General features: G+C 56.0%; 1 protein-coding gene across 1 annotated transcript in view; it reads left to right on the top strand.

Annotated features, from left to right (window-relative positions):
* Positions 1-8,871: 8,871 nt before the first annotated feature.
* The window catches only part of BDKRB2 (bradykinin receptor B2), a 28,748-nt gene continuing 25,217 nt past the window's right edge, over positions 8,872-12,402 (top strand). The window contains exon 1 of the mRNA XM_004698784.2: positions 8,872-8,941. The gene's annotated coding sequence lies outside the window, so the exon portion shown is untranslated. The remainder of the gene's footprint in view (positions 8,942-12,402) is intronic.

Below are 12,402 nucleotides of genomic sequence, written 5' to 3'. Positions count from 1 at the left end.
AGGGAGATGAGGACCAGTCGGATCTAGAAACAGAATCTCTGATGTGGGGGGAAAATTCATGAGATTGTTCACTCACTCCAGGTTAGTGAGGAAGCACAAGTAAGCCTGTGCTTTCTGGGTAATCCGTCCCTGGTGGGAGGGGCCACTGAAAAAGGCAGGTGGGTCTGGGTAGGTGGTGGCCTTGGAGCCGTGAGCACCGGCCTCAAAGAGCCTCTAGGTCCCTAGTAGTGATGTGAGACCTGGATCCGAATCTAGGGGTAGGTCCTGGCCAACACCAGTCAGGTCCCCTCTCCCCTGCAGAAGCATATATGACTATGCTCTGTGGGGGACACTGGGGCTGACCTCAGGGGCCTAAGATGAGCTACCTGGCCAGGGAGCAGTGGGAGGGGGCTGGGAAACAGGCCTGAAGGTGGACAGAGGGGAGCTGCTCAGAGGTCAGTGATGTCACCCAGCAGAGAATGTAACCCAGAATGCCACGTGCCCACAGCACCTCTGTCTCCTGCGGAACACCGAGCACTTAACTGGGACTATGTCATGCTCTAGGAGAGTCATCACCTGACAGGCAGCTCCCAGGGAAGCAAGGGGAGGTGGGGGTTGGGGGGAGTGGTAGTTTACTCACAGCAGGCCCCTGGGCACTGGACCAGAGTCCAGGACGAAGCAGGAACTCTCTGGGGTGCAGATTGCAGCACTGAGATCAGGAGAACGCCATCTGCTCTCCAACTGAGCCACTTGTTAGCTGGTTGACCCTTGGAAAGTTGTTCAACCTCTCTGTGCCTCCACTTCAAATGAGTAAGTGGGAGAGCACCTCAGCCCACTGCTCTGGAGTCAATTCCAACCAACGGTGACCTTCCAGGACAGAGGAGGGCTGCCCCAGAGGGTCTGCGAGGCCGTAAATCTGTACCGGAGCAAACTGTCACATCTTTCCTCCCTGGAGCAGCTGGAGGGTTTGAACCACCTGCAGCACCATCCTGGACTGTAAAGCTCTCTCCCACCATGGAGCAGAGATGATGCTGATACTGACTGTGGTTGTGTTAGTCCGGGTAAACTAGAGAAACAAATTCAGGAAGATTCATATATGTATAAGAAAGAGCTTTATATCAAAGAGTAATTGAATATTGAGAAAACATCCCAGTCTAGCCCAGTTCAAGTCCATAATCTGATACCAATTTATAAAGTCCTCTTCAGATTCACAACACATGCAATGATGCCAAAGGAATGGAGATCACAGGCCAATGGCTGGGAAGTCTTGTGGATCCAGTGGCAATGTAAGCATCTCAGTGCTGGCAGGGGTCTCCACATGGCTCTTCTAGCTCACGGCACTAGTGTAGTTCCATGTGTCTTGTCAGCGACAGTGTCTCCCAGGGAGTCAATCTGTGTCCCACCTCAAGCAAGCTATTTATCTCCTTAGCACGTCCAAATGAGGTCATCAAACTGCCACCTGATTGACAGACTAAACTCCACCCCTTCACTCTTAATCCTCTCAAATTGGCACTAGATTATGCAGCTACCACAGTGAAGAAGGTCCGGCCCACTGAGTGGGTACACACCCAGCCGTCCCCTGGACCAGAGGTCCTTCCCTGCCCCAGCGGAATGGCGGTCTGCGCATAGGACCCTTCCAGAGGACAGCAGGAGTGGGGTGAGGACATCGCTGGAGGGAAGGCAGACTAGCACAGCTGCTGTGGGAAGGCGCGCGATGCAGAGTGACGGTGGGGGGCAGCCCGTCTGGAGCCCTGGGTGCAGACCCCAAAAAACTGAAAGCAGGGACTGATCGTGAAGCCCAGCAACCGTGAGAGCAGGACGCACACAGTAGCCGAAAGACGGGAAACAGCCCATCTGACGAGTGGACAGACAAAGCGCGGTGTCCGCACACGGCAGAACATTCCAGCCTTGTGACATGAAACGGAGTTCTGACCCGTGCCACCACGTGGAACCTTAGGACACCATGCCGCATGGGAGGATCCAGGTAGGTACAGGTAATCATGTACCTGCGATCTCTTGTAGCAGAAACGTCCCAAACAGGGGGATCCTCGGAGACAGAAGGCAGATGGTTGGTTTCCAGGAGTTAAAGAGACCGGAAAGAGTGGGGTGTGACTGATGAGTGGGTCTGGGGCCTCCTGTGGGGTGATGGACCGTCAAGGAATGAGAGAAGGGTGATGGGCATGCAACGTGGTAAATGTCCCAACTGACATGACTCGACTCCGTGTGGTGGCAAACGGGTGGATTTCACCTTGAGAAAAATATTCCCAAGGAAAGAGGGTACGTGCGACCCACTCTGCCAACTCGTAGTCCTTCTGATTCGTGGAGACCCCATGTCCCACCAGCCTCCCTCGCCTTGGGAACCCTGAGCCCACGGTGGCCGCCACTGTGAGAATCCATCTCAGTCAACACCTTTCTCTTTCGCCGCCCTTCTACTTTACCCAGTGTGATGTCCTTCTCCAAGGACCGTCCCCTCCTGATGACACTTCCAACATACAGGTGAGATGCAGCCACTTATTAGCCCTGGTGGTGTACTGGCTATGAGCTGGCCTGCACTCGGCTTGGTGGGCAGTTCAAAACCACTAGCCGCTCCGCAGGAGAAAGACTGGGCTTTCTACTCCCTCCCATCAACAGTGATGGACTGAGAAACCCACCGGGCTCCCGATGAGCCAGCATTGACTCGATGGCAGTGAGTTTGGCCTCGCCGTGATCCCTCACGTGATGTATTCTCATGCTGGACTCTGTGCCGTGATGCTGTTTTAGAGGGAGTTCTCTGTTGCAGGATTAAGGTGGGATGTATCTTTAAGCTCTACTACAGGGAGTGACTTTTGTTTCTCTGGGGGTATGGTGGCGGAGTGGGTATACATTGGGCTGCTCACCACAAGGGCAGTGGTTCAAAACCACCAGCCGCTCCAAGGTAGAAAGATGAGGCTGTAATAGTTACAGTCCTGCAAATGGACAAGGGCAGTTCTACCCTGTCCTATGGGGTCGCTATGAGTCGGCATCCACTCGATGGCAGTAAGTTGGCTTTTGAGTTTATGGTCTGATAAAAGACAAAAATCATATCTCCATCAAAGCCGTTCCTCCATGTAGACGAGCCGTCTTGGGCAGAGGGGGAAAGCCCAGAGCCATCAGAGGGGGCATGTTCCAGATCTCTGTCTGAAGTGGAAGAGGCCATGGCCAGAGGCACCTGAGATTGTGGCCTGATGACGAAGGAGCCAGAGGAGCTGTGCCGTGAGGGAGAAGGACAGGTGGGCTTCCTGGTCCCCGAGGCAAAAGTCAAGAGGCTGAGATCAGCGGTAGGCTTGGCTAAGACGTGAGGCTCTGGACCAAGGACAACCTTTACGGTCTGTTGATACCTGTTCACTCCCCTGATAAACCCCCTGAATCGTACTGTCTGTGGTTCTGTGCAGTCATTCTAACAAATTATGGAACCCAGGAACGGTTTGGTCTCGGGATAGGTGATGAAGGATGGGGCTTGGGAGCATGTCTGACCCCTGTCACTTGGCCACATGGAAGCCAAAGGGGGTCAGATGTGCCCACCCCCCCAAGGCAACATGTGACAAAGTCTTACCATCCTCACTTTTAAGGAGCATTCTGACTGTACTGCCAAGTGGAGAGACGATTGGTGCCAGTTGGACATTATAGATTCTCTGAGCAGCACAGTACCCTGTGATGGCTGTGTTGACGGCCACATCCTGCCCACCTAGAAGCAGGCCCCAGCTGGAGCACATGCAGCCTGTGGGTGGCAGAGCAGGGCTGGAGGCGAGCTTGGCGGACACAGTGCTTGCCCACACTCGTGCCTCTCACCCAAGCCCCATGGGAAGGGTGTCCAAATCTCCCAGAGCAGCAGACAAGGCGTAGAGCCTGCGAGGCCATGAGTGCCCAGCCCCCTCCCCACTGTGTGCCCAGCCCCCTCCCCACTGTGTGTCCCCGAAGCACAGGGTTTGAGAGGGCAGTGGGGTGAGGAGGCACCTCTGTATCCTTCCAGGTCCTCAGACATACGTCAAACACATCAGTCAGTCACCAGGAGCCCCCTGAGGAGACCCTTGATGACGGACCCCAAAGATATCTACCCCCACCCCATCACGTGGATTCCGAATCACGGCGGCCCCGTGCACTGCTCAGCAGAACCGCTCCTGAGGTTTTCTTGGCTGGTGACGCAGCAGACTCAGTGACGGGCTGCCGAGTTCCAACCCCAGTTTCCAGGTTCAAACCCAGCAGCCACTCCTGGAGAGAAAGATGAGGCTTTCACTCCCCACAGAGATTTACACTCTCAGAAACCCTACGGAGCAGTCTGTACATCTGTGTGAGCAGAAATCCACTTGACGGGGATGAGTCTGAGGTTTTTGTTCGGTTTAGGGTTTGGGTTTTTGTTGTGTCGGGGGTTTGGTTTGGTTTATTTTAATCCTCTTTACTGAGATAGTTTGCCAGGCAATTCTTCCACGGTGCTGCTAGGTGGAATGGAGCCAGCGAGCTTTCAGTTAGCAGCCAAGGGCCCACCATTGGTACCAACCACCGTGTATCAGCCCTGGCAGCGTAGTGGTCACAAGTTGGGTGGCTCATTCTAAGGTCATTAGTTTGAAACCATCAGCTACCCAGCAGGAGAAAGACTAGGCTTTTTACAGCTGGGGGGTGAGGGGCGGTGCAGCAGGGTGGAATTACAGTGGCTTGAGCACTCAGCCAGGCTGGGGGCAGGTCCCTAAGACCGCAGCTCTGCAGTCAGGTCCGGAAACCGGCCCTCCAAGCCTCACTCACTGAGGAATTCCCAGCCTCAGAAGACGCCCCCAGTGGCAGGAAGTGAGCAAGCAGCGCGGTGCAGCCCCAGCGCATAGGATGGAGAGAGGAAGTGTGGCCTGTTGAGCGGAGGGGCCGGCTGGGGGACTCTTCCTGCCTGGGGAGGCCCAGTGTGATCCATCCACCTCACCAGGACCAGGACGGCCTCCCTGTTCTCCGTCTTCTCTCCCCCACTCAGCCCCACAAAGCTCTGCACCCACCGTCAACATTTATTCCACTCACAGTCCGTTTGCCAGACCCTATGAGAAGACTTGGTCTTCCTCCTCCGTGCTCATCACTGTCCAGCAGCTCTGACTGACAGTGACCCATGTAGCATGCCCACCCGCTGCCTGGTCCTCAGTACACAGACACAGCTAACTCCATGACACGTGCGCTCACGAGGAAAGAGATCAGCCACCGGTTAAATGTACACACCCACTTGTGTTAATGCACACATGCGTGGGCCAACTATTCACTCACTCCCTCACTGCCACCCAGCTGACTCCGACTCATAGTGACGCTGTAGGGCAGGCCAGAACTGTCGCTGTGGGTTTTCGAAACTGTAACTCTTTACGGGAGTCCAAAGCCTCATCGTTAGCCCACGGAGCTGCTGGCAGTTTCGAAGTGCTGACCTTGTGGTTAGTAGCCCCATGCATAGCCACCCTGCCACCAGGATACTACATGTTAGAATGACAAACCGGCTCATGATGGGAGACGCCAACCACCCCTCTTGACCAATCGATGTCCCTGACAGAGCCTGACACCATTGTTAGATGCCGTCCAGTCGATTCCGACCCATAGCGAGCCTGTGTCCAACAGACTGAAACACCGCCTGCCCCTGCACCATCCTCACAGTGGTCCTTACGCTGAAGCCCATGGGGGGTTCAAGTAATTTAGCAGCCGGTGCGATGCTCTCATGATCACTTTAAAGCAACGGTATCCCGAAATGTAGTTCATCATCTCATACAGCTAATACTGAAATAAGAACAATATACAAGAGGCACACAAAGCAAAATGGGCAGTATGATAACCCTTGTCTGTTGGTTCATGGTGTCCCAGCTTCCTATTGGTTGTTCCAATGGGGGAAACACCTTGGCACTCATAGGGGATCTCGTGGGAACTGGGTGTCACACAAAGCTGAAAGTAATGCCCACGTGTCACCCTCTGATTCAGTGGTTCTCAACCTGTGGGCCGAGACCCCTGTGGGGGCTGAACGACCCTTTCAAGGGGTCACCTGACTCATAACAGTAGCAAAATGACAGTGATGAAGTAGCAATGAAAATAATTTTATGCGGGAGGAGAGGAGCAAATCAGAGTGCAATGTAGTAACGATGAAATGTGCAATTTTCCTCTAGTTCTTAAATGCTTCCTCCCCCACCACGACCATGATCCCAATTTTGGCTTACATATCCGGCTGGACCGGAGGATGTGCACTGGCACAGATAGGAACTGGAAATACGGTGAACCCAGGACAGATGAACCCCCCAGGACCAGTGGAGAGGATGGCGATGGCGGGAGGGTGGAGGGAAGGTGAGGGAGAAAGGGGGAACAGATGACAAGATCTGCATATGGCCTCCTCCCTGGGGGACAGACAGCGGAGAAGTGGGTGAGGGAGACATTGGATGGGGTAAGATATGATAAAATAACAATAATTTATAAATTATCAGGGGTTGGGTGGGGGGAGTGGGGAGAGGGGAGGGAGGAGAAAAATGAGCTGACACCAAGGGCTCAAGTGGAAAGCGGGTGTTGTGAGAATGATGAAGTCAACATACGTGCTAATGTGCTGGACACAAATGACGTATGTACAGATTGTGATGAGTTGTATGAGCCCCTAATACAATGATTATTTAATTTTTAAAATAAATAGATAAATAATGTTATGGTTGGAGGGTCACCGCAACATGAGGAACTGTGTGAAAGGGTCGCAGCATGTGCAAGGCTGAGCACCGCCAATCAGTGATTGGTTGGCATTTTTTCTCTGTGCGTTAGATGTTTGTTTCCTGAAGGAACAGACACAACGAAATAAAAATACAGCATTTCCTCAAAAGTAAAACTAGTTTTATGAAATGAATGAACCAATGCTACACGTGTGGTCCCACCTGTTTTGTTATACCTGTGGTCAGCATCAACCTCACTCGGAAAACACAGAGGTACAGAGAAAAGCTGGAAAAGAGTACGGAACTGCCAATCCCAGTCCCTACGTTCCTCTTCAGACTCACGCAGCACGTGCACGGATGCCAAAGACAGGATGACCACGGGCCAGTAGGGGAAAGTCCTGTGGATCCAGTGGTGGTGGGAGCACCCCAGGGCTGGCTGCCCTCAGCGAGGCTCCATGGGGCTTGTCAACAGGACGTGGAAGCAGGACGAGAATCCTGAGAAGGCCACGCCCACCAGGCGGGGTCATTGGGCTGTGACCTGATTGACAGGCTGGACTCCGCCCCTTCATTCCTTCATCGGGTTGACATACATGTGCGTAACTATCACCGTGGACTTGAGGAAGTCTGTCCACCGAAACACACGCACCCCACGGACAACAAGCTGGCTGTGTGCAGATATGTGCACGGAGTCAGCCTGGCCAGGGAGGGGCTTCCCCCAGGCGGACGCGGCCAGCCCCGAGTGAACCCCAGCTGGATCCCAGAGCCTTTTCTGGGGCTCTTCAAGGATGAGAATGGACACAGCTGCTGGCTGGAGATGTGCTTCTAGGAGTTACAGGAGAAGGGGACAGCAGATGGGGCTCCGGCACCCCACCTGCCCCCCAGCATCAACAGGCTCACTCTCCTCCGGTGTCCTTTGAAGCAGGGGCCAGGAGGGGATTAAAGTTTTTTAAATAAAGGAAGGGCCTGAAAGTCCCTGGATTTTCCAGGAGGGTCACAGCTGTGGATGGTCAGTAAGTGTCAGTGGCCAGACCGAGAAAGTCGAGCTGAATGTTCAAGTGGGAGGAAATCCCCTCTAAGCCTCTCACGGGGGTGGCCAAGCATCTCAGGGACACAAACACGTCACCACCGCCCGCAAACAGGTCACAGGAAGGTGCTCACCCCTTCAGGGTGGCTCTGAATGCCTGCCCCCGACAGCCATGGGGGGGTGGAGGACCAAGAACCAAAACTTCACTGCCATCGAGTCAGTTCTGACTCATAATAACCCTTTAGGACAGGATGGGGCTTCCCCTGTGGCTTCCTGAGACTCAGTTAACTCTCCCACAGAGTGGCTGGTGGCTTCAAACCGCTGACCTTGTGGTTAGCTGCCCAGCTTGTCGCCCACTCCGCCACCAGGGCTCCACAAGCGGCATAAAGTAAAATCAGGCACCGACCGGCCATGTGCCACCCCCCTCTGTTTACACACCTCCTGTGCAAACGCCCAGGTTTACACTCAGACCCAAAGCAACTGTCTTGAGAAAGTAAGGACCAGCAGCAGTGTTCTCTTTCACCAATGCACGTCCACAGGCGAAGCTGGCCCCGGAGAGAGACAGCTCCAGCTCCTTGACACAGAAAGACGATGCGCTCTTTGGGGAGGGAGGCGACCTCGTTTAAAGAAAGAGGCTGGCCGAGTGGCTTAGCACTAACACCCGGTTATCAGATCTCCTGGGTGGCTGGAAGAAATGGCCGAGTGGATGCGTTTTGTGCTTGGACGGTGCCTGGCGTGCGGTAGTGAACATGACTTGGGTCAGGCACGGTTGTCACGCCGCACCACACTGCGTCTTGCCGTCGGCTCCATTTCAGAACTCGGTAAATGGAGGCTGGGAGAGTGAAGTTACTGGCAAAGGAGATCAACCACAGCATTGGAATTGAAACCAACCCAGGATAGCTAACGCGTGGCCGGGACCCATTAGCCCCTGCAAAGCGCCTCTCTCTGAGGCTCGGATGGGCAGCCGGCCACACAATAGGGCGGAGCTCAGTGGGCAGGCAGAACTGGCCTGGGCAGCTGCTGCCATGCCCACCAGACCCCGGCCTCTGCAGACCTGGTTCTAGAAGCTTCAGACAGACAGCCTGGCTCCTAGACTGGGTGGAAGCGCACAGCCTGGTTGGAGGTGAGGGGAGGGAGTGCCTGGGAGGGCGGTGACATCACCACCCAGCCCTTGAAAGATGAGCTGTTTCCCAGGGCTCTCCAGCTCCGCCTGGACGGCACGCAGCTGGGACGGACGGACGGAGGAGGACGCTGAGGTGCCCACGGGCTTGGTCTTCCTCTGGACCAGGTAGGTGCGGGCAGGGGCTGGTCCAGCTGCCTCTGTTGGCCAGTAGTGCGGGCCAGCAGGCTGGCCGCAGAAAGAAGTGTCCCTCCGGTCCGTGTCCCGGGTGACTTAGGGAAAGTTCCCTCTTTCCCTGAGCCTGGGGAAGGCTCCCAGCAGCAGGACTGGAGCAAGTGACCCGTGGCGTGTGAGAGCCATTTGGTGAGTGTTTATAGACTCTGGGTGGACGCCTCGGACTGAAGCAGCAGGGAACCAGCCCGGAGCAGTGGGGACGGGAGTGGGACTGAGACTCCTGAAGCTGGCTTGTCACTTCCAGCTGTGACAATCTGGCAGAGAGAAAGCTCTCAGCAGCCACCTGTGTGACCCGGGGCAAGACACTTCCTCTCTGAGCCTCCCCCTTGTCGTCTGCAAAGGACAAGGGAGCCAGAAACCCCAGACCCACTAACACGGAGTGCATTCCAACTCTTTGTGGGCGGCAGGCGCTGAACCAGGCAGCGAGAGAGGAGGGGTGTAAACGGTGCCATCCGGGGGTGCGTGCGGAAATGTTATTTCAGGCACGGCTTCCTTTGCCACCTGTTTGGGTCCTGGCTGTTTGGGCAGGGTCTCGGGGTCTCTGGGTAGGGGACATGGAGGCCAGGTCTTTGCACCGGTTTGGAGCCCTGGCAAGCCCAGTTCTGCCTCTCACTCCGGGTGACATTGTTGGGCAAGTTATTTTGTCCCAAACCACAGAGTGTCCTAGATACCTGGGGGAAAGTGTTCAGCCGCAAGCTGCAAGGGTCACTGGTTCAAGTCCACCAGACGCTCCACGTGAAGATTTGCTGTCTCAGAAACCCTACGTAGGCAGAGTTTCTATGGGTCCGAGACAGCTAGGTGGCAGGGGCTTGTTTGGGTTACAATTGCAGGGTGGCTCTGAAGGCCCTGGGTGGGGACAGTGGGGTAGTGGAGGTTGGGGTGGTGGTCCTACCGGGGACCCAGAAGTTTCTCAATCGATGGAAGTCTTATTGGAGCTGCTGAGAGCAGCACGTTTCCTGGACCAGGTGGGGTAGGCGGTGGGTGCGGCCCCCGGGGCAGGTTACGATGTGCCTCTCCCTGAGTCACGGCTACCTGGGGTTCCTGCCAGCCAGCAGGAAACGGGAGTTAAGCCGGCTCAGAGCAAGGCAGGCAGTCCCCCCTCTTGTACCTCCAGGCTGGGACAGGATGAGTGACCCTGGGGGACACTGGCTCCTCCTCTGCAGAATTGCCTCTGCCGGCCTTCCAATGGTCTGTCCTGGGGGCTCCGGCAGCAGTGGGATGATGGGAGCCCTTGGCAATCATGAGCCCCGTGGCCTTGTCCCCTGTCTGTGCTGAGAGTCACGGAAGCCAGGAGAAGAGATTTTGAAAACCAAGAGGGCATCTGCGCCCGCCCCAGGCCTCAGTCCAGCTCTTCCCAAACTCCCAGAAGCCTGGGATCATGACGTCTGCCTCATGTGGTCCAGAGGGGGAAACTGAGTCTCAGGGAGTGAACAGGACCTCAGAAAGCCCCTTTACTTGCCACCCCCACCACGGGGCCAGTCCTCCAGTTTGCTGTGGGCCAGTTCTTACCTGTCACCATCAACAGGGGCCAGCTGGAATGATGACAGGTTAGTGGAACTTGGAGGCTGAGCCGATTTGGTGGGCACTGCTCAGGGGGCCCAGTAAGGACCCACTGTGATGCCAGGGGTCCTCGTGCTGAGACCCTGGCTAGCGGAATGTTCCGAGGGGCCCCAAGGGCACGGCTAAGAGGGCTGCTCCATCTTCTGAGCTCCTGGTGGTCGTGGTCTGGGGAGGGGCAGCCCCAGCAGGGCTGCCAGGATGAGAGCAGTGGCCTGCTGTCCTGTCTACTCTCAGCCGCATCTTCTGCACTGAGAACGGTGCCCGTCTTTGCTGAAAGACTGAGACTAGAAAACAGGAATGAATGAGTGAACACAGGCCTCATGATGGTGGTGGTGGTGGGCTGCCACTGAGTCCACACCACACACACTCATGATGACCCCACACACAGTGGAACAAAGCCGTGGCCATTCCATGATCACGGACTATGGAGAGTCATGAGCCTTTGTGGCTGATTCTTAGCCACAGATCGCCAGATCTTTCTTCCTACTCTGACTCAGTCTGTGTAGTGGGGACTGGGGACAATGGACCAGGGAGGGGTGGAGAGCGGGCAGTGCAGGCCCAGTGCAAGCAGGCACTCCCTTGCCAGGTGCAGGGTCTGGGGTCAGGCGCGCAAGGCGGTGTGTCTTGGTGCAGCCCAGGGAAAATAGCCCACCAGCGTGTCTTGGAAGAAGTACGGCCAGAGTGCCCCTTATAGACAACAGTGAGATTTCTTCTTAGAGGAGAGATTTCGTCTCATGTACTTGGGACAGGTTGTCAGGAGAGGCCAGTCCTTGGAGATGGACATCGTGTTTGGTAAAGGAGAGGGGCAGCGGGAACGAGGAAGACCTTGGCAAGATGGCTTGGCACAGTGGCTGCAATGATGGCTCAAACAGAAGAACAATGTGAGGTGGCAAAGGATCGGGGGCGGGGGGGCGGGGGAGAGGAGTGCTCTGTGGTGCCCGGGTCGCTATGGGTCTGAACCAACTCAATACACTGGTGTGGGCAGCACCGACGGGAGCCTCCCCTCGGACTGAGATGAAGTTCCCACACACACGAATTGTGGGGTCGCTGTGACCTCTGAAGGGAGCTGAGCTCCACAAGGAGCCTCTCTGGGGCTCAGGGCTCCTCGTGGGAAAACAGGCAGTTCAGAAACTCAGCAGAGGCCTGAGGCCCTGAGGCCCAGTGGCTGGGTGCGAAGGAGGGGTCTTTTCAAGGTGCTGTCCAGAGCCCCAGGGTGGCACCGCAGCAGGCACGGTCTCCTGGGAGGGGTGGGGTGGGAGCCTGCCCCAGGTGGACACCTAGTACAAGTTGCCCCACCTCGGGAGACTTCTTCATCTGTTAGTTGCAAGCAGGTGGGATCAGGAGACCCCCTATAGTCTTCTCTAACTGGAATTGTCCTGGAGTGACCGGTGGAGACAGGACAAGGGGATGGAAGTGGAAAGAGAACCTGTGCGCCAGAACAGGTGTCTGCACACAGGCCCGGCAGGACACAGGTGGGGCTGGGGGCTGCTGTAACAATGTGTGTGTGGGCCATGCATCGAAGCATGGGGGCTATTGGGCCCTTGAGGAATATGTGAGCCCCAGCTGCTGACAGACAGGTTGGAGGTTCGGGTTCACCCGGAGGTGCCAGGCAGGAAAGGCCTGGCCATCTGTGGAGCACAAGTCGGCCCTGACTGACACGGAGTCTCCACAGCCAGAGCCGACTGCACCACTGGGACCGGCATTCGTCAGGAACCTTGGGGCGTAGGCTCCAAGGGCAATGCCCACTGCTACACCGTGGCCCTTGTCTTAGACCTCCTCCTCTCTTTCTCCTCCCACCTCCTCCCCCTCCTCCTCCAGCTCCTCTGCTGGCCTAG

The sequence above is a fragment of the Echinops telfairi genome, unplaced genomic scaffold (genome assembly GCF_000313985.2).
Source record: "Echinops telfairi isolate 266 unplaced genomic scaffold, ASM31398v2 ScPeMD7_18;HRSCAF=68, whole genome shotgun sequence".
Taxonomy (NCBI): domain Eukaryota; kingdom Metazoa; phylum Chordata; class Mammalia; order Afrosoricida; family Tenrecidae; genus Echinops; species Echinops telfairi.
This window is presented reverse-complemented; position numbering and strand designations above follow the sequence as displayed.